Source organism: Ambystoma mexicanum, chromosome 6q (assembly GCF_040938575.1).
Source record: "Ambystoma mexicanum isolate Mex_15411 chromosome 6q, UKY_AmexF1_1, whole genome shotgun sequence".
NCBI classification, from domain to species: domain Eukaryota; kingdom Metazoa; phylum Chordata; class Amphibia; order Caudata; family Ambystomatidae; genus Ambystoma; species Ambystoma mexicanum.
Genome location: NC_090937.1, coordinates 900,264,020 through 900,287,307, shown reverse-complemented (window position 1 = coordinate 900,287,307; position 23,288 = coordinate 900,264,020).

The window sequence follows — 23,288 nt, the reverse complement described above, 5'->3', positions numbered from 1 at the left end:
ATCAAGTAAGCATTTACAAGATTTGCTGACAATCTCTGCTTTACAGTAATGGTATTATCATTACATTCAAACCATCCAAAATTCTTTTTTATATATGCAGTGTAGTGACCTGCATTGGTTGTGGCTCCTGCGTGGTAAGTTATACCTATTGTTGTGTAGGTTTTCTTATCAAGTGATACTTGACCATGTGTGAATCCAGTCAGCTTAAAGTTGTTTCTGGTACCATTACATTGTAACGTAAAAACATTACTATTACGTATTTACTATGTGTCTGTATTTGTAAGGTGGAGCGATTATCTGAATTGCAGGTAGTAGATAATCTGCCATGGTTTGCATTTTGTACAAATTGCTGAATGGATTCACAGTTAGGTATGGATACATAAACAAAGCGTTTGTTAGGGACTTCTTCCTGTGCCACAGTAGTCTAATTCTTGTCTTATTCCATGAACACTGTAAGTGTTGTCAGGATTGTTGGTTGCATTTCTATGAAGGACTAACATTTGCAAACACAATTGGTCTGTACTGTGTAAGTAAATGTTCTCAATAATAAGTGGCAAGTGGAATAGAATATGTATTGCTACATTTGCGTAGCAAATTAGAGGAGTCATATTTGAAAATTTGAATGGACCTGGTAGTTATGTGTGGAAATCATTTGTTTGGAGTGTGTGTTGCTTCTTTGAAGAAGTAGTTGAGTTACTTTGGCCACTAGATTTTTGATTGATTGTGGTACATGATGAAGTATTAGTTTCTTTTTTTTTTCTTTGGAGGAATTGTAGTGATATCCTGTATTGTTTCAGTTTGAAGTAGTTTTCTTTTACAACATTTTGCTTGCTGTGGAACAAGATAGGTTTTTAGATGGGGGTGTGGAGTGAACGCAGCCTATTGCATTCTAGAATGCAAGGAATATCGTTATTTACTTTACTTGCATCAAAGTTGATTAGAAATAGCCCGTCAAGTGTATATAAGTGTAATTGTGCTACGTAGCTCATGCCTTCTTTAAAAATTGTGCTACCAATATCTATTAATGCTTTATCTAGGGTAAGACCTTGTGATTTGGGAATGGTCACTGCATATGCTAGAGTTAGTGAAAATTGTTCTCTGCGTACATACATGTCTTTGAAAAGAAGAAAGCAGGCTGTTGAGTGTCCTATCCTTTTAACTTCTGATAGTTTGTCAAAGCGAATATTGACAAATTGAATGTTGTTGTCATGTGGGTATGTTTGAAAGCCAACAACTGTACCAAGTGCTCCATTAACTAGTTCTTGCTCCACGTCAAGGTTACTTTTGAGCATTACTCTACAGTGTAAAGATAATTTTAATATTTTCTCCAAAGCAGCTGTGTTGGAGAAAGAGTTTTCTAGGGTATTTAGTCTTGTTGTGGCCTGTTGACACATGGGGAGTGTCATACCATGTACGTCTAGTTTATCTGTGGAGCAAATTTCAATTATTGGTTGCATTTCTTTTTTTTCAACATTGTTTCATTGAATTTGGAACAGCTTGTAAGAGTTGGTATCAAGGTCATACAATTGACATTTTTGTGTGATAATTGTTGCATGACATCAGTAGCACATGAGTTATGGCAATAGAGTGTATGGATGTGCCTGTTTTTTAATATTGATTGTGCATCTTGAGATAGTACACCAACTCTAATACTTTTTAAAATGTTGGTGTATGTGAGGTCTGCAGACTGGCACATGTTTTCAGTTAATTCTCTGTATTGGAAATGTTGCCAAAGGTTGACATTAAGGGGCTGATTCATGGAACAAACGTGCGCCGAAAATCCATGTGCAAGCAGGCGCAAGGTAGCGCAAGTGCGAGAAACGCAGCGCACGCGCACGTGCCCGTGTGCGATTCAAGGAAGACGATGTGCGTGTTTCCCGCTGTCCGTGCGCCCAATCCAGCCATGGCGCACGCAGGCATACACGGCGTGCGCTACGCGCACAGCACAAGCGCACATAGCGCGGCGAAAGTGGGCGGAAAAGTGGGCGTAACACGCGGAATGGGGAATAACGTGTGAAAAAGAAGGCGTAACTGGGGAAGTACTGCAGGGAACTACACGGAATGCCCACACGCATACAAACAACCTGTATTCATGGATCCGAATACGGGAAACCCGCGCACGGCAAAAGACGCACACAGGCGTCAACGCGTCCGCCACACGAAGGCAGGCGGAAGCGCCCCCGCGCACAGTATAAAAGTGCGCGCAAACAACAAACACGTATATACAGCTACGATGAATGCCCCATTTGTCGCAGCATTGATCGTGGGACACCGCAGGAGGAGAAGAATAGCCAGGGCACGCATTTTCGCACCACGGACAAGCCTTTTTGGGATACCTGACGACCAGGTCTATGGCAGGTATAGGTTTCCACCCCACATCATCCTAGACCTGGTCAGGGAGTGGGAAGATGACCTTACATCCCCCACCCTTTGCTCCCAAGCATTGAGCCCCTTGGAGAAGCTGCTCAATGTCCTGCATTTTTTGGCCACTGGGTCTTTTCAGCGACTACTGCCATAGTGGGGGGGGTCTCACAGGCCACGCAGTCACGCTGCCTACACCAGGTACTGGCAATCATGACAGCGCGCACCTCAGTCCGCAGGCACATATACATGCCCAGAACACCCGCAGAAAGGCAGGCCGTTGTCCTGGATTTTTTCAGGGTGGCACACTTCCCCAAAGTGCTCGGTGCCATAGATTGCACCCATGTGGCCCTACGTCCACCTAGGGCCACTGAGCACATCTACCGAAACCGCAAGCACTGGCATTCCATCAATGTACAGGTGGTATGCGATGCAAAGGGAATCATCACCTCTGTCTATGCAAACTACCCTGGCTCCACCCATGACAGTTTCATATACAGAATGTCCGCCCTGAGCCGGGCCCTGGAAGCTGGGCAGCACGGCGACACATGGCTCCGAGGAGAGTACAAATGCCCTTGCACATGCATGCATGTCACACACACACACACACACACAAATAAACAAACCACAATAATCCCAACCATTTACACCTCCCCAGGGGACAGTGCCTACCCTCTGAGCAACCACATGATGACGCCAATCCGGAACCCCACCACACCACCCCAGGTAAGATACAACGCCGCCCATATTGCAACCAGGGCCATAGTGGAGCGCACATTCGGAGTGCTCAAGTCACGTTTCCGCTCCCTTGACCGCTCTGGCGGGCAGCTACTCTATGCACCACCAGTAGTGTGTAGGATCATTGTGGCAGCATGTGTCCTGCACAATGTTGCAACACGGCAGGGCGTACCGGTGGACATGGTGGTGCCCCCACAGCCCCAACCACAGGCACAGGTGCTGCCCATGGGAGGGGACAGGGCACGTGGCGAGGAAGCCCGGAACCAGCTTGTGGCCACATTTTTCACCTAAACTCCCACCCCTGCGGAATGCACACAGGCCTGGCACATACCAGGTGACAATCGATGATGACAAAGAGACAGTCAACTGTCAGAACCCTACCACCCTGAGATAGTTGCCATGGAAGTGCCACAGTGTCTGCATCCCTAGCTACTTAAACACAAGCTCTCCTGTGTGACCAAAAGGCACACATATGACATGACATGATATGGCCTATACACAAGTATTTCAAGGTGCGATGAGGCAGGGAGGAAGGAACAAGGGAAAACAGACAACGGTACTACTAGGCCAGGTGTCATTTAGATTGTGCAAGTGCAGGGGTAGGAGGAAGGGAAAGTGCAGAGGGAAGGGGAGGGGGGGAGTGCAGTACAGGGGAAGTAGACCAAAAAACAAATACATAGGCCAGCTAGTGGCAACTGCCAAGGTAAGTGCAGACAAGTGCTGGGAAGGGGGGGTTGTAGGGATAGAGAGACAGTACCACAGTGCAGGGGTTGCCAGGGAGGCAGTGCAAGTGGAGAGTGGCTGGGCCAGGGACTGAGGTCGGTGAGAGTGGCCCAGTTGCAGATCCAGTGCAGTTCGAGTGAAGAATTTTGCAAGGGAGAGGCAGAGAGAAAGCAGAAGCAAAGATGAAGGTCTTGAGGTGCTTCCCGAACCGGAGATGGTTCCCCTCAAGTTCCAGTGAGGCAGGAAGGATGTTCCAGAGGGAGGGCCCTGCCGCGGAGAGAGATCTACCCCCAGCTAGTTGCTCTGAGAAGCGGATGACCCTGACATGCAAGGTGTGCATCACACACACCTGCAAAACAGGCCATGGCCATCACTGTTATGTCACTCAAACCCTCCCAAACCACAACATGACATGGCAAGCAATACCGATACACCAACACAGTAACAATAAGGTACACATTGCCATGTCCAAAATGTACAGTGGCATCAGACAATGATGCCTGACCTGAAATCAGATGAAATGACAGACCAACAACCTCAAACCCAAAATAAGTCATTTCCAAATGCATTACAAGAGTTGTAGACGTAACATAACAATGAATGCCTGTCTACATGCACATTGTGCATTGCAAAATTAACACTGCAGCTTCTGTGTGCTGTGTCCTACTCCTGCAACACACTGCTCAGCGCACAGCACAGTGAACAGCCATTGTGTGTGATGCACACCCTGAGCATCACATCTAAGCGACAGACCACATCAAAAAGCAAATTAGGCATGTACAGGATCCATAATTGGTCACAGAACATGTGCTGCAGGGACACAGTGGGCACCAGAAGGCAAACAGTGTACACGTTGATATGCAAGGGTGGGAGTACATGTAGTGCATCAGAGTGCAAGTGTGTGGGTCAGCAAGGACATGCACTCAACATATGCATGTGCAATCAAGTGACCATCAGTGTTCTCTACACATCACATGTGAACATTCACCATGTGTACACCCCAGCATGTCAAACCATAACTATCCCCTCGCACCTGAAAGGTAAACACAACACATGAACAGGCATTGATCAGCAGAACACAACATGTACATAGGATACCACCATTACAATGTCAGGGTTCCCATCACACTGTAGGGCAAGGCAACTATCAACAACAACCCCCCCCCTCCCTCACAAATGACCATGACCCACTGAACAACTGCACCTGGGTCATGGAGCCTTCAACCCTCAATTCCACCTGGCCACAGGATCACCTTTACCCTTCGTCACCATCTCCCACCTTGTGTGTAAAAAGGTGCCTGCACCCTCAGAATCCACACTCATTTCCAAAATCACAAAATCCAAGCCAGATAAACGAGCCAGAACACCCTCCAGTAGATGACTTGACGTAGCAGTACCTCACAAAGGCCAAGTACTACCGCAAAGATGCAACAACCAAGGTAGCACAGTAAAACAATGTCACAACAGGATGTGAACCATGTGTGGTACATAACATAGGATGATGCACCATGAACGGATGTGTACTGTCACAGGTCCTGTGTACAGGCGCGGGAGTGTCACGAAACAACCACCCCCGCTGTGTCCCGGGTGCATGCAAGGTCAAACTCACACAGGCCCCTGAGACCCTAGTGGGGAAGGAGGTTCAGGGATATGCAGTCGGGACAGGTGTTGGCACACTGGATAACTGGAATGAGTGGCAGGAGAGGGGAGGAGGAATGACACATGAAAGTAGGGAATGCACGAAAATGTACTACCTGCATGAACACATACACAATCCAAACAAACTTGGACATCATTGTCATGGCCTTCTGTAGTCCAGGCTTAGGAGTGGTACGAACCAACCACCCCCTCTAGGGTTTTGGCACCTGCAAGTTCGGGGCTTACACAGGCATCCGCAACCCCAGCTGGGAAAGAGGGTTAGGGAACGTTGCTTGGATAGGTACGGAAAGCAGGAACACCTGGTAGAGGGTACAGGGTTCAAAATTGCATAGGATTCTGGGTGATTAGGGGGAAAAAAACATACCAAATTGAATCACACATACATCCATGCATTAGTGCACCCCCCAGCAAGCCTATGCAGAGCAGTTTGAAAGAAAAACAACAAGACACTTAGCTCTGGTTTTGAGTGCTGGCCTCCTGCCTGCGCACTCTCAGGTCCGGTCACAGGAGCACTGCAATGCTGCAAAGAGAGCCACAGTCAACAACCTGTACGTGCCAATTACACAAAAACACACCACCAAACATGCCCCATAGCAACAAACTACTCTACAAACAGACAATCTGGTGTAAATGCTTCGTACCCATATATAACATTACCCCTGTGACGGGTCATACGCAGTCAATGCAGTAAGTCAGCCGCCGGTGGCTGCGTGGAAAATGGAACACCAATGTGTCACAATTCACACAACATGCAATGTTCCCTGGGTAAGCAGACAGACCCATATAACAAGCCATGACTTCAGAGCAAGTTGCGTACCACCATGACCGAAAAACAAAGTATTGAACAGTCGACAATAACACCAAAACATCCCCACTAGGGGTGTAAACACAAGTCACACAGCACCAGACATGCCACAGATATGACAGTCCAAATCCCTTGTGTAAAAGTTTGTGACACCGAACCATCCTTGCGAGTCCATGGATAAGGGAGGCAGGAGTGGCATATGTGAGTCAAGGACCCCAAGCAGCAAACACATACACAAGACAACCCTGAAGGGCCCAGCTGGAACAGACAGTGGATGCCTTCAAAAGCCACAAAGCACCGCACCGTCACATGAAAGCACAATAGACAAGCAATTTTAAACTATATTAACTAATTACACTAACTATGGAAAACCTACATTACCTAATTAAACTAACTATCAAACAGAAACTTAACTAACTAAACTAAAAGAAAAATCAAAAATGGCCACATACGACCCGGGGGGAGGGGAGGCACCCAGGAGGGGGGAGGTACAGGGTGCTGCTCAACATCCACATGCGATGATGCTGAGCCAAAAAAAAAACCTCCATGGGCTCATCGCCTGCACAGCCCGACCTATGTGGGAGATAGATGATCGTCCGAGTCTGGCTCATCCTGGAAAGGAGGACGTGGCACAGTAGCCTGGCCACGCCTAGCCGCAGCTTGCCTCTCGTCGGCAGCAAGTCTGCCGGACAGGTGAGCCTGGTTCTGTGTGGCGATGTGACGTAGGTCTGCATGCAGAACCTCACGTGGTACACGTGCTTCCTCTTGCAAGGTAGCACGTGTAACACAGAGTTCCTCCTGCAAGGCCTGGCTGGACACCCGCTGCACCTCCCGGCAAGCCTGTAGCTCAGCCGAGATGGTACGCTCAAGCTCTGCAAACCTCTCCTCTGCCTGCTGCCTATGGGACATCCACCCAGAGTGGATCTGAGGGAAGCATACTCCTCCCTCAGGGCATCCATGTGCGCCTCTGCGTGAGCAGCAATTGCTTGACGCAGAGACGACATTTCAGCCTGGCGTGCCCTGTCTGAGGCCACCATGCCCAGCCTGATCGAGCGGGCCGTGAACCGTGCCGCCTGCTGCTGGAGAAGCACCTGCCTAGCAGGGGGAGCACAGATCGGGCCACACGCTCCATGCTCTCAGCGATGTTCTCCATTGCTGCCCCCTGCCGTTCTGAATTGGCAGTCATGTCTTGCTCCCACTCAGTATACTGCGGTTGCGCGCGGTGACCGCGTTGCCGGGCTTGACCCCTGCGGGACCCAAGGACCGGGGGTCATCGCTGTGTTGGCTCAGCCCGCGGCTGCACGACTACATGCCCCCGTTGACGTGATGTCCCAGGCACATCAGTGACTGGTGTGGAGGGTGACCCTGCGTCCCGATCCACCACAGGCGGAGGAACCAAGACTGTCTGATCCCCCAGTGCAGGTGTCGCAGACAGAGGAGTGTCCACATCAGAATCACTCACCGCTGACACATGGAATTGATGCTCATCCAACTCAACATGGTCGTCAGAGTCGTCATCAAGGCTGGACTCATAGGCAGCCAGAGACAAGATGGACTGTAGCACTTGGGGGTTTTCGTGGCCTACCACCCCATGACCCCCACTAGTGCCTGGTTGATGTAGTGGTAACAACCCTATGTCTGGCATGACAACACCATCCTCCGCCTCCATTGCGTCATCACCTGAAAAATAGAGAGAAAAAAGGTCACTACACATGTCAGAAGCACACAACACACACACACACCGACAGCAAACGCATCAGGCAGACATGTGACACACAACATATAACCTGGCATGCATGCTGGGTCAACTTTGAATTGCTTCTGTGATCAGACCTGTTGAAAGGTGGCAGTTTCCATGGAAGTGGGTCTATGCAGTGCAGAAAATGTGTACGCCACTCACTACCTACATGTACAAGGACTCCATGGTGTGTGCCAGGAAATGTGAAGGCAGTGCTATGTCAAATTCAGACATCACGTGCATTGTGCATGCAATGTGTACCATATCTAGAAGCCAAGCACCCCTCCACCCCAGTACCAAAGCAGGGATGCCTAGCATGCTATCAAAAGGCTGACCATACACCTGTGTATTGACAGGCAGTGTTGACTGGCATCAACAGCTTAATGTGATTCAAGTGACAACACTGCAAATGATGCTGGGACAGTAAGCAGGACACATGATGAAAACTCTGGATTCCGCCCATGTGTGAAGAAGACACAACAACAGTTGGACAGAGTCATTGGCCATTGAACAGGCTGAGGCCTGTGAGCCACACAGATTGTCAGACTCTAAACATGTGTGCAACGCAGGACTGAGCCACAGTTGACATGGGAAGGCAGATGAGATGGCAGGCAATGTATGTAACCAAGGACTTGTATTACAGTGATCATCCAGTCAAGGACACATAGGGGCATGCGTGCAATGCACATGGAGCATGAATGGGCACTCATGTCCCTGCGGGACATCTGACCTATGCACAGTACAAGTGAGATACCCTGCATCAAGTACTAAGGCTGTACCACACGCCATATGTTTGGCAGATTCTACGCTGGAAGTTAGCATCTACACAGGACGCATGAACAAGAAAGTACACATTGGCAAGATTGAAGAACACCAGTGCAAAGGTGGAACTGGGGTGCAGAGTGGCGGAGGAGGGGCAAGGGAGCATGCCTACATGGAGTCCCCGCATGCAGGCAGAGGAGACATGCATGACGGAAGCATTGCATTACTTACACATCAGAACCATGTACACGTCACATGTAGCGGCAATCATGCACAACACATCCCACAAGTGAAACACACACGTCCTCAACAAACACATCAACACTCACTGGACTGGGCATCAAAGTCCAGCATCTCTCCCACTCCTTCAATCAATTCAGGTGGTATGAACTCCGCAACAAGTGCCTCATGCTGAGTGAGCTCTTCCTCCTCTGGTGCAGGCCCACCGCCAGTCACCAGAGTCAAGTTGTAATTAGAGGCATGCTTAGCCTTAGTGCTGCGTTTGATGTCATTCCAACGCTTTTTGCACTCTTGCGCCGTGCGCACCTCATGGCCGAATGAACTGACATGTTCCGCAACATGCTACCAGTGGGTGTCACGTTGGGCAGCCGTAGTCTGACTATTGGCACCCATTAGCATGTCACGGCTGTGGCCCCGCACGTAGTCCACAAGGAAGTCCAGTTCCTGCTTACAGAAAGGCTTCTTCCTCCACGTGCAGGAGGTCGTGGCTGTGTGTGGGGTCCCAGCCTGTGCTGCAGGTGCAACCTTCCTCCTCTTGGACTGTGGCGCAGACCCTGGCTGGCTAATGCCGCCCTGACCAGTATGGCCAGTGGGTTCGGTGGACTGAGCCAAGGGAGTGGCAGGTGGAGGGATGACCAAAGGCCTGACTTGTGTCAGTGGCAGCTGGGTGCCCACTAATGGACCCTACGCAGCAACATCAGCTGTGGCAGGGTCATTGACTGCAACGGTCCTGGTTGGCAGACTCACAACCGGGGTGCTGTTGGGTGCATCTGCCCCTGCACTTGCCAACACCCGGCTGTTCGGGGCAACAGATGACATGACTGCCCCAGGGACACGTGTCTTGGTCTGAGCAGCCCGGCCTGCCCCTATGGTTTCCCTCCTGGCCTGTTGGAGATCTACCAAGGGCTCCTCAAGTGCCAACGCAGCCTGCGCTGGCAGACCCTGAGCCTGGGTGGCGGTGTCCATAGCTGCACCTGCAATTACCACTACCCTTGGGCCCGTGGCAGTCGATGGAACGGACTGCCGGGTCACACGGGCGCCAGTGCCAGATGCAGAAGCTGCATTCCCGGGAACTACAGGGGGTGGTGGCATGACTGCACCAACATATGGCACAACATTGTGCTCAAGTGGCGCACCCCTGCCTCTTCCCCCTCTGTGGCTGCCCTGGACACCCTGGAGTCCCCCTACTCCCTGGTCACCACGGCCACGTCCCCGACCACGCCCGCCACGAGGAGGACACCCAGCTGAGGCGCCCCTCACCTTTGGTGGCCTCCCAACCATGGCACAGATGTAGTAGTGCCGGCACAGATGGAGTGGTGCCAATGGGAGGTGTACACCACAATTGACCTGGGCAATTGGGGTGAAGGGGGTGGGAAGCAAGATGTTAACAGCCCCCCTGCACCTGCAAGGCTGTATGTGACCCCGGTGATGTAGTGACGGGTCAAGCAACGCTCAGGCACCCCAAAACTGCAGTAAAACCGTGCACGCAACCCTGCAGCCTACGTGCGTGGATTCAACCTCCCGCAGTACGCGGTGGCACCCAGTAACACGAATAACGCGTAAGCGTGGGACAAGCAGGCTACTATGACATCGAAAATGGGTGCGATACACAGGGGCACCCACAGTGGGAAAAAGAGCGTGTGCGACTCACCGTCTGACTAGCCCGATGCAGAAAAACATGCATAGCCAATACCCCCGCCAAAAGAAGAGATACGTCCTTGATAGCTGTGAAGTTGTGATGGCACGCGAAACAACAGGAAGCAGCAACACACGTCGGTCTCCACGAAAGGCACGTACAGCGAACTGCTGGGCCTGCTCACCTTTAACCCATGCTGAGGGAAACGCACGCGCGCATCACGTCACTTACGCGCATGGGCCCTTTCCTCGTATTACACGCGGACGTGCAGTTTTTCACGCACGCTGAAATGCCCATGCACGCCTGTGCGCGTCACGTCACAGGGGCGCTTGCGCTTGAGGGGCCTTCTGTCCAATCAAATTGCTTATGCGTGCAGACACGCTTACGCGCTAAGGGCCTTTCCTCGAATTACACGCTGACGTGCAGAATTTTCACGTGCCAAATCACTCCGTATCAAGCTGGCCACGCGTAAGCACACGGAAGACCATGCTCCTGCCCAGAAGGCCGAATTACTGCCCCCCAGAGCCCCGAGCAGGCTCCCACCTGCCATCTGCTGCTGCCTGACTGCCTCCTGCCCACGTGCCCTGCCATTTGCTGCCTGCACATCAGCTAGGGGTGCTGTTGCTGTGACCACCCCTGCTGGAACCGAAGACTCCCGACTGGGATTCCATCGCTCCACAGCCCAGCCCCAGGACCCAGTTGCCCACCCACTCCTGCCTCTGGGGTTGTCATGTCGGGCACTGCAACAACTGGCACCACTGACAACCCCCGACCAGAGAGGCAGAGGCGCACCAGCTTCAGTGCCAGGGAAGTTGGTGTCCTGGTGGAGCAAGTCCTGGGGCAGTATGACGCCCTATTCGGAAGTTCCCGCGCCGACAAGGAAGGACGGACTCGGATCTGGACTGACATTGTGACTGCCATCAACGCGGAGGGGGTGGCAGTCTGCGACTTACAACATGTCAAGAAGCGCTGGGCGGACTTCAGGTCCAGGACCCTGAACAAGGCCCGGAGCCTCTTGAAGGCAGCGGATGCTAAGTGGCGCCGGGGCCACTTGTCGGAAGATCAGATGAGGGTCCTGGAACGCATATCCCCAGCATTCCACGTCCAGGTCCTTGAGAGGCAGACCCGTCTGGAGTCGAGCGGTAAGTGCACATGCATCCTGATTGTGAGCTGTGCGTGTGGTGATGTTTCAGTAGTGTGCAGGTTGCACATCTGTTTGTATGGGGTCGAGTATGGGTGGGGCTGTACAGGGCCGTGAGGCTAACACATGCGAGGGCTGTAATGTGTGAGACATGGATGGTGCTTGTGTGTGTAGGCTTGCATGCCAAATGCAGTTGTGTGGGCACACATGTTTGGATGAATGTGTATGTAAGTAGACATGTTCGTGATGTCACGCATGTATGTTGTTTTCAGCTGCATGTATCAGCACTGTGTACATGTGCATTTGTGTGTATTTGACAAGGTTGCAACAGTGATGCAACATGGATGCATGTGACAGCGGGATGTGGACGCCTGATTGGCAGATGTGACATGGATGCCCATCTGAACACTGCAACACTTGGCAGAGGTGTACACATGCATGCAAGTGTGGTGGTGTGTGTACATGTGTAGTGCACTTCCTGTGTTGCATGTAATGTCTGGCTTAGCTTTGCCTGCTCATGCTGTTGTATGTGTATGGATGGTGCTGGCAGTTGCGATATGGCTGTGGTATGGCTCATGTGTGCGAGTTGAAATGACATGTGTGTTGGGGATTGTGATGGCATGTCTGAGGTTTGCCAATGCCACTCATGTACAACTGTCATGTGTGTATGTGTCCATTGTACAGTGCCCTGATGCCTGTGTTTTATTTCTCCCTGTCTGCAGCGTCAACTGATGAAGAGGGCGGAGAAGGTGCTGTGGAGCACAGCTGCCGGGGGGAGGTCCAAGAGGCGGAGGTTGGAGTTGGACTCCTCGGTAGCAGAAGGGGCAGCTGGGACCCCACAACGATCAACGGGGGAAGATGGCACAGAGTCATCCAGGTTGGTGGGGGGTTTGGTGGAGGAGGAGGCCGTGCAAGGCACAGAGACAGGGTCTGGAGGTGGGGATTCCACTGGTGCTAGTGGTGCAGTGCAGGACCAGGGACAGGAAGCAGCACAGGCCGCCGCGGAGGTGCCTGTGTGCAATCCTGTCCCTGATCCTGTCCCTGCATCATCTTGCACCAGCAGGGATGCCTACGTCCAGACCCGTTTTCAGGCAGGGGATGAGCTAACGACAACTGGCCTTCCTCTGCCTGCGGACGTGGCTATCCGGTTCCAGGTTGAGCCCGTCCTGACTGGAGTGGCGTTGCGTCAACGGGCCATGCGAGGTGACCTGCAGTCTTTTCATGAGGAGACTGCACGTCATCTCGAATGGCTCGTTGACCGCGTCGGCCTACTGGGACAGGTCACCCAGGCCGGATTCCTCCGTTTGATGGGGCTTGCTACGACCCCCTCCTCAACTGAAACCCCTATGCGCAATTCGTCCTCCGTGCCATCTTCCCACCCATCAGTCACCTGGGTGCCCTGTGGAGCTGCCTCTGACGGTGCGGCCAGGCTGGTGGAGGAGGCATCCCTGCCACAGTCGGGAGTCGGACGTCCAGCAGGGGTGGCCACATCAACGACTGCACCCCAGCCGGCAGAGGATGTGCAGGCAGCAGGAGGCAGTGCACGGGCAGAGGCACAGCAGCAACGTGGTGGGAGCCATGAATGCTTTGGGCCTTCAACATCGGAGGGGCAGGCATCGGCCGGAGGGCAGGAGGACCCAGGACAGAGAGTGTCTTCTGTGTGGCAGCGGTTGGGCCACGCCATAGATGCGGAGTGGCAGCGGGCGGAAGAGGCACGGCTCACAATGGTCAGGGTGGAGAACTCCATGCGGAGGGCCCTGAGGCGGGCCGAGTGCCTCGAGGCAATCCGCAGGGGGTTGGAGGTGGACACGTCGACGGCCCTGCTGACCCTCGGGGCCATGGAGGAGGACCGCCTCCGGGACATTGAGCAGGAGTTTGATGATGCCCTGGCCCGGGACTTCCAAAAGTGAGCCGTCAGACTAGCCCGCTGCCCTTGTACATAGTTATGTAGTTAGTGTTAGGTTTCCTTTTCTTTTGAATTTATTTTGGACCTTTTGGACAATGGGCCACATTTTTGTATGTAGTTTTTTTATATTAGTTAGTGTTGTTAGATAGGTTTCATTTCTTTTGTTGGGATAATGGACCCTGGCTTGTTCGTCTGTACATAGTTCACTGTTGGATTTTCTTTTTCTTTCACAATTTACCCACGGAGCAATGGCTTTCAATTATAATTTTCCATTGGATTTTCTTTTGTGGACTGTGACTTTGGACACCATTCTTTTGGATTATGATTTTTGGTTTTGCTTTTTTTCACGGACATGCTTCTTTTCATTTTTGTACATTCCCATTTCTGTTTCTTTATTTTTGATTCAATTTATGTTTCCTTTAATACATATTTTCTGATCAAACTTCAATGTGTAGTATCATCTCATTGGTTTAATGCATATCATGATATGGGTTTTGAGATTCACTGACACCCATTGGGTGTATGTGAGGGTCATGTGTTTGTTTCCAAACTTGCAATTGGTGTTCTGTCATGTTATTGCCATTTCTGAGTGGGTGGATGCAATACTCAGGTGGGTGTTTTGCATTTGGAGGCAGACCATAGGGACCAGGGATCTAGATTGTGATGACATGTTGGCTGGGGAACATGAGTTGGGGCCTGCTGGCAGGTGCCCCACAGTGCTGGGGGGTGGGGGTGCAGGGGAACATGAGTTGGATATGGGAGGGGGCCTGCTGGCAGGTGCCCCACAGTGCTGGGCGGTGGGGGTGCAGGGGAACATGAGTTGGACATGAGTGGGAGCCTGGTGGAGGCTGCCCCTGCACTGCTGGGGGGTGGGGGTGCAGGGGAACATGAGTTGGACATGAGTGGGGGCGTGCTGGCAGGTGCCCCACAGTGCTGGGGGGTGGGGGTGCAGGGGAACATGAGTTGGACATGGGTGGGGGCCTGGTGGAGGCTGCCCCTAGTGGCTGGGGGGTGGGGGTGATAGGGGACATGAGTGGGGGCCTGGTGTAGGCTGCCCCTGGTGGCTGGGGGTGGGGGTGATAGGGGACAGGAGTGGGGGTCTACTGGCAGGTGCCCCACAGTGCTGGGGGGTGGGGGTGCAGGGGAACATGAGTTGGACATGAGTGGGGGCCTGCTGGCAGGTGCCCCACAGTGCTGGGGGTGGGCGTGCAGGGGAACATGAGTTGGACATGGGTGGGGGCCTGGTGGAGGATGCCCCTGGTGGCTGGGGGGTGGGGGTGATAGGGGACATGAGTGGGGGCCTGGTGGAGGCTGCCTCTGCACTGCTGGGGGGTGGGGGTGCAGGGGAGCATGAGTTGGACATGGGTGGGGGCCTGGTGGAGGCTGCCCCTGGTGGCTGTGGGGTGTGGGTGGTAGGAGACATGGGTGGGAGCCTGGTGGAGGCTGCCCCTGGTGGCTGGGGGATGGGGGTGTTGGGAGACATGGGTGGGGGCCTGGTGGAGGCTGCCCCTGCACTGCTGGGGGGTGGGGGTGCAGGGGAACATGAGTTGGACATGGGTGGAGGCCTGCTGGCAGGTGCCCCTCAGTGCTGGGGGTTGGGGGTGCAGGGGAACATGAGTTGGACATGGGTGGGGGCCTGGTGGAGGCTGCCCCTGGTGGCTGGGGGTGGTGGGAGACATGGGTGGGGGCCTGGTGGAAGCTGCCCCTGGTGGCTGGGGGTGGTGGGAGACATGGGTGGGGGCCTGGTGGAAGCTGCCCCTGGTGGCTGGGGGGTGGGGGTGATAGGGGACATGAGTGGGGGCCTGCTGGGGGGTGGAGGTGCAGGGGAACATGAATTGGGCATGGGTGGGGGCCTGGTGGAGGCTGCACCTGGTGGCTGGGGGGTGGGGGTGATAAGGGACATGAGTGGGGGCCTGGTGGAGGCTGCCCCTGCACTGCTGGGGGGTGGGGGTGCAGGGGAACATGAGTTGGACATGGGTGGGGGCCTGGTGGAGGCTGCCCCTGGTGGCTGGGGGGCGGGGGTGCAGGGGTACATGAGTTGGACATGGGTGGGGGCCTGGTGGAGGCTGCCCCTGGTGGCTGGGGGTGGTGGGAGACATGGGTGGGGGCCTGGTGGAGGCTGCCCCTGGTGGCTGGGGGTGGTGGGAGACATGGGTGGGGGCCTGGTGGAAGCTGCCCCTGGTGGCTGGGGGGTGGGGGTGATAGGGGACATGAGTGGGGGCCTGCTGGGGGGTGGAGGTGCAGGGGAACATGAATTGGGCATGGGTGGGGGCCTGGTGGAGGCTGCACCTGGTGGCTGGGGGGTGGGGGTGATAAGGGACATGAGTGGGGGCCTGGTGGAGGCTGCCCCTGCACTGCTGGGGGGTGGGGGTGCAGGGGAACATGAGTTGGACATGGGTGGGGGCCTTGTGGAGGCTGCCCCTGGTGGCTGGGGGGTGGGGGTGATAGGGGACAGGAGTGGGGGCCTGGTGGAGGCTGCCCCTGCACTGCTGGGGGGTGGGGGTGGTGGGAGACATGGGTGGGGGCCTGGTGGAGGGTGCCCCTGGTGGCTGGGTGTGCAGGGGGACATGCGATGGTGGACAGTAGTGCAAGTTGACATGTGAGTTGGCTGGGGGGCATGGCCATGGTGGATGGGGTGCCTGCAGGACATGTGCAGGGTAGGCCCCTGCGGTGTGGGCCACCTGCAGGGGCTGTTGAGGGTGTAGAGGGAACACCTGGGAGGACCCACACATGCAATTCACGTGTGGTGCTCCCCGCGCACCCCTGTAATACACGTACCCTGATGGAATCGCGTGTGATACTTTCCGCACACCCCTGGAATACATGTACCCTGCTGGTATCGCGTGTGAAACTTCCCGCGCACCCCAAGATACAGGTAGCCAGGACATTTGCCTGTAGAACGTCCCGCGCACCCCTGGTATACATGTACCCTGCTGATTTTGCATGTGAAACTTCCCGCGCACCCCAAGATACACGTAGCCAGGACATTCGCGTGTGGAACTTCCAGCGCACCCCTGGAATACACGTACCCTGCTGATATCGCGTGTGGAACTTCCCGCGCACCCCGAAATACACGTAGCCAGGACATTCGCGTGTGGAACTTCCCGCGCACCCCTGATATACACGTACCCTGCTGAATTCACGTGTGAAAATTCCCGCGCACCCCTGATGTACACGTACCCTGATGGAATCGCATGTGGAACTTCAAGCGCACCCCTGAAATACACGTACCCAGCTGAAATGACGTGAGGTACTTCCTGCGCACCCCAGTGATACATGTATCCCGCTTGCCGTGCTGGTACAGGGTTAGCGCAGCCCTTTGCGCTTGATTGGAGATTTTGATGGCTTTTCCCTGCGCGAGAGGCGTTCTTGGGGGCGTAACTGGCGCTGCTGCAGGATCGCTGCGCCACTGTGCGCCACGGCTGGTTTTGGTAGCTGGAATCCATGAATACGCTGTGCGCGGAAATGGGTTTTGGCGCACGCGGCTGGCGCAGGGATTCACCCGCGCACACTGTGCGCCAGCCGCGTGCGCCACTTGTGCGCTAAATTCTATGAATTACCCCCCTAATATGCTGCCAAAAGTTTTACAGCAAAGTTTGTGCCCTAAGGTTTTAAAAATAGGTTCAGATTTCACTGGTGTCAATTGAAGATCTCAGAAAACAATAATGTGTTTTCCTCCAAAGAGCTGGTTGTAGTCTGTTTTGAGGACCTCTTGTAATCTGAGGTGAATCAAAGCCAACATAAGGTTGGCGACCACGCTCACCTCATCTAGTAGTAGCAGTTTCATTTGTTTGAAAACTCTGCATAGTTCCATTGCAGCTTCTATGGAAAGTTTGTAATAATCTAATTTGTTTTGGTGTTCTACTGGAAGGAGTAGTAATCAGTGTAAAGTGGCACTGCCTATGTTGTAGGCAGCTAAGCCTGTGTGGGCAGTTACAACAGCTGACAGTTTGTTGTTTGTCAATTTTGAAGGAACTTGCTGATGATTTTGATTAAGAATGTTTTGCCTTAACCAGCTTTAACACTCACGTATAGCAGTATAGGTTTGTAGTCTTGGCAGTTACAGTTATTTTCATGTTCCACACTATTTTCAATTTGTTTTGTTATTTCTTGGAAAATGCCACGCTGCTCATTGTTCAGTTATGATTTCAGTACAGCAAAGTCTTCTGTAGCTTGTTCATACTGACACATGGTGTTTTCTACTTCTGTCATGGCTAATTCTGCCTCATTTGCTATTAGTGGTTGTCCAAGTGGTTCTTGGCTTCCTGTTACAGAAGGTTGACTACTGTCGGGAGTTTCCACTTGTAGTTGTGCCTAGAGTACTTCTTCGTGTTGCTGTTCATTGTGCAACATTTTTTGGTACTGTGTAAAGTTTATGTCTGTTATAGAGCTTTCATTTACTTTGAAAGCGTCTTCATAGGAGTCATAGGTATCCAGTAACACTTCTTCTTATCTCCATGGTTTAAAAAGTTGTAGCAGGGACATGTAATACAGTTCTTTATGTTGAGGAGTTTTTAATGACAATTTGATCTGCATTTAATACATTTCACTAAACTGCCTTCACAATTTACCACTCTGTATCTGCCTTTCTTTTCATCTGGTTTAACATTATTTTTGTACGTGAAGTTTTGGGCTAAGTGGTTACACCACACAGATTCACATGGTAGCTGTGGCTGAGCAGTCAGACTTCTCTCAAGAAAAGTTGAGCAGTATGTGGAGTATACAAAATAGGGCAATTCTTCACAGCAAGACAAGCAAACACGCAACGAGGCTTAGTGTAAAGATATTAAGGTATTTATTTATAACAGAACATCTATGAAAAGCACTTAGGCAAATCACGGCAAACAAATCAAACACAATTACTCTACGGAGTAGAAAACGATCAATCCCCCTAGCAATATTTCGACAACTCTAGGTTCTACCGGTATCACTTATTTTCAGACAGAGGTGTATACCTCAACCTAGATGACACTCGAACATTAGTTAGGATGGGAGAGAAAAAGATAGGCAGGTCATGAAATCAACACAGTTCAATCCTTCACGAATAAAATGCAAGGCAGGAAGGCAAGAATCACAATAGATCATGAAGTTCAGAGGCCAGGCCCACTCGGAGAGAGGCAAGGCGCGATGTCCCAAAAAGTCTCTAGTGGAGATGCATTCAAGTCTTAGTAGCAAATTGTTATCGGCAGGTTGAACCAGTTCAGAACTATAAATGAGGAAAGCTTGGAGGCAACCCAACGGAAAGGAGAGGATTAAGACACCTCGCTCAATCCGATCAAAAGGGAAGCCAGGCGGACACGGTACCTTATTGTGGAGGGCAGCTCCGGCGGGGGCAGATGTTCCTGGTGGTGGATGCACATCGGTTCTTTGTCAAGACAGGGTCGAACATAACAAGTAGTTTCCACTGCCACCAGCCAAAACTCGACGAGGGGGGACAGGACAGTGCCCCCTCGAGTAACATGTCCAGGGGTAATCGAATTACCCCTACTAGTACGTCCACAATAAGATGGTTTGTACTAGTCCTGTTAGTAAATTTAGGTCTAGTAAAGCCAATGGTGACTTTACATGCCCGGGGAGACAGTAGTCAGTCCCCGGGTATGGAGTCTATGGTGGAGGTCCGCTAGGACGCCCCAGTGTTACGGCACGTAGGGTGCGGTGTAACACACATAGAAAAACATATGAGACCCTATGGAGTAAAAGACCCCATAGCCCATCAAACACATTGACATTTCAAAGGAATTACACACACATACATGTCCACATGTACACACACATACATGCAAATTACATGCAAAGCTGCTGGGGGACTCACTAGGTTAGGAAATTCAGCCTAAACAGAGAATTCTCACTAACAGGGATCATTTTTGGCTATTGTTTCTATGTCCTCATATGATTTCAGAACTCTTTTCTAGATTTAGCAGGACCAAGACATAGCCATACTATATTGTCAGATTTTCCATACAAGGCAGTACCGGTTAAATAATCTGCAGCTTCATAGCAGCCACATTCTCTATGAGAGAGCATTTTTATGCCTAAGCTGTACAATTTCTGTGATGGTGTTTGGCAGATGATATGTCATCCTAGAGGTCCTGAAGCTCTGTTTTCTCTGCTTTGGTTAAGTAGGCTGTGACATATCGTGAAACTGCAGTGGAATTGTCTGCAATGTACTGCACATCTATGTTTGCATTTCAAAGGAGGGAAATGATTGCATTGTAACCATTGATGTATTTTGATTCTTCTGTTCTTTTTATGTAATATGTGTTCTTAGGTGATTTACCTTTGACAGATATGGGCCTCATTATGACTCAGGCGCTAAGTGTTTAACGGCGCCGTAAAAGGCTGCGGCGCCGTTAAACACCTAGCGCCTAATTACGAAGTTCCTGTGCGGGACCCAACCTTAATGGCTGGTTTTACCAGCCGTTAAAGTACGGACCCGCAAAGGGACCTTGGTGCTAATTACGGTACCGCAGACATGAAGTTGTTTACTTGACCTTTTGTTGAAACTGGTCTAGCATTTGGTGTAGTATTTTCCTTTTTTAAAAAATATTTGCAACAATATTTCCCACATTTGTGTCTTTGAAATTGTAAAATGTGTGCATGAAGGTCACTATGTGTTGTTTGTGAAGGGATTTCACAAGTGACATATTTTTGGATGAACTGAAAAATAGTGGAAAAATAGTGGCATCATTGTCCTAACCAAATTTAGGAGCATCTTTAATCCATAATAGCATGTGGATGTGTGGTGCTCCTCTGGCTTGGTATTCTTTTCTTCAAAAGAAGTGTTGAACTTCTCCAAGGGGAGGAACAGTCTTATTACAAATAAAGTGTAGCATACATCTCCATGATGTCAGAACCAGTATTCTTTTGTACCACACATGTTTGCTAAAAGATTTGTAATACTTGACTATAAAACCTCATCTTTTTCTTGCACGTTTTGTAATAATTGCGTAGTTGACATATTTTGAAAATGGGCACCTGATTTTAATGTGTGTGCAACTCCGTAGCATAGAGTTGCTAGTTCACTTTCAAAGAGAAGGTAGACTATGATGTATTCCACGTTTTGTCTGAATCTGGGGTCTTCAGAATACATTCGTAGAAAGTGATATTCTGATGCTGGTATCTGTGTGGGTCTATCATCGTACGTTCCTCCTTTTCCAGTAGGAAAGAGTAGTGGACAGGCTAGTGCTTCTATACTTTTTTCCCATATGCTGATTGGAGATCCTTTGGCTTGTTGCATTTGGTACGTTTCAAGTGCATCATCTATCGCATCTTTAGAGTGTAAATGATGAATTGTATAATGGTGTAAAATATTGGATTCTGTAGTAGGATTTAGAATTTCCAATTGACCAGTTCCTGGTGACTCTTGAATTATTTCAATGGTTTCTCTCAGGTTTTCTTCAATATTAATTTCTTTGTAGTATTCATTGCTGTTTTTTAGATATTGCAGGGCTTGTCTAACTTTATGTAAGTCCACAAGTTGTTGCCAAATTGTTTTGTCTTTTGTAGTTACACCATTTACTAAGACAATTAAAGATTGATCTGTTGGCCGTTGCACTCCTAGAGTGTGTACATTTTATGTGATATCTAATGGTAAATAAACAACTTTCCCACAAATGCCTTTGACTAATTCAGAGGGAGGTAATTTTGCTGTTTTTGGTAGGAGGCATATTATTGATTGAAATGGGTGCACTGTTTGAATTATGATGCTCTCATATACATTTTGTTGTTGTAGGGGTTTTGGTAGTGGGATTAATTCCAAGTTATTTGTGATGGCACGTGAAGGCCTTTGGTTGTTGTCAAGTTTTGCAGTGCAGTAATTGCAAGGTATTAAGGGGTCAGTAATATTTGTTTTCTGCTATAAGGTATAGAGCTAATTTGACCCATCTTCATTGTCTTCTATTTTGTATGTTATTCCTATAGTTTTTGTGGTACTTTTATAAGAGGTCCTGCGGCAACACCCGCACACATGGTTTGGTACTTCAGCGGAGGTACTTTTAAACTTTAGTATTTCTTTTTTGTATGTGTTTAATAGAAGGTTGCTATTTGTACAGTAGTTGCTAGTTTGTTGTACATCTATTTCATGTTCTAAGTGGCTTTCAATTCCAAAATATTTTCTCTGGATATGGTCTATTTCTTTGAGTAGTTTTTTGGCTGTACTATGTAGAAGATTTGTATTTAAGTTGGCTAGTGGTAAAGCAGAACTTTTAACATAGTAGAGTTTTTGGACTAGGTTTCTTATAGTTGAATGATGTGTTGATATCATTTTGATATGATGGAAGGTGCTTTTGCAAATAGGTCCTGAAATGCAGGCTAATGAATGTCCTTGTAGTCCTGTGTGTTCATGAACAGCAGTCGAACGCTGCAAGGATAATGTTTAGCTTGTATGAGACGCCAAGTCGATAGAACTGGAAAAGAAGAGAATCAAGTAAGCAAATCCAGTGTGAGCGGAACACGGGATCCATATATATATGCTGCAATGATCCCAACTAAATGGTGGGTAAAGTTAAAGTTAAAATCTCTGATAGGCATATATTTAGTTATATATGCTGCAATGATCCCAACTAGATGGGGGGTGAAGTTAAAGTTAACATTTCTGATAGGCATACTCTGGAACTGACGCTTGATATTTGAACTAATCGGAGCCTGACCCGAGTCGCCATTATAGACACAGCGGGAGGGAGATTTGGCATGATAATGTGCTAAAGGTTCTTACATAGACGCAGAATAAAATGAGGGCTGCAGATAGAGTGAATACATGCCCTATGCACTCGGGTAATTGACACGGATTGGGTTTTTCCTTGTATTACAGGATCATCCCAGGTGTATTAACAATAAGAATTTTGCATCAGAAGATGCCAACATTTCCAAAATGAGACAACTATACCAGAAGCCAGGTAATTAGAGGGTGCCCTAAAAGGTAGGGATAGCCAGCTTTAATACGAAGGATCTCAAATGCATTATACCAATGGGAAATGAAATATACGATTAATCTATGTTGCAGATCAAGTATCAACATAGGTGCCCTGATCTGACCAACAGGAACTGCCCTAAATAACCTTCATGCTGAATATGCCCCACCATTGCACACGCAACAGACGAACAGGTGTGACCATCAGCACCTGAAACCAAAATAATGTTGTAGATATTGTAATTGGTTTTATGTGTGAACTATGTGCTCTCGCAAAAGCTAACCGTGTGTGTACTCCAGAAAAAGAGACAAACAGTGGGAGTATTACAACTCGCTGAGAGTGGGATATTTATATTCTTAAATGTTTTAGACATTACACTTGGGCCAACCAGACACACCTCACGGAGGGCAAATAAATTGTCCGAACCCTGACGTCCAGTCCCACGAGAACTGTCTGTTTGACAAAAGTGTGCAGCCGGGAGGCACGGTTTCCCGTAACTGCTAATTTTAACTGTTTTGTGCCAAAATTAAGACTGGGTTTAATGCAATCATTGTGAATAAATTTGCCTAAAAATTATCTCACTGTATGAAGGAACAGGTTGAGTGTTGCCCGCATGTATCCCCCTCATTTAGTCGGTGCAACAGCGCTTTCTAGGGTGAGGAGCATCATG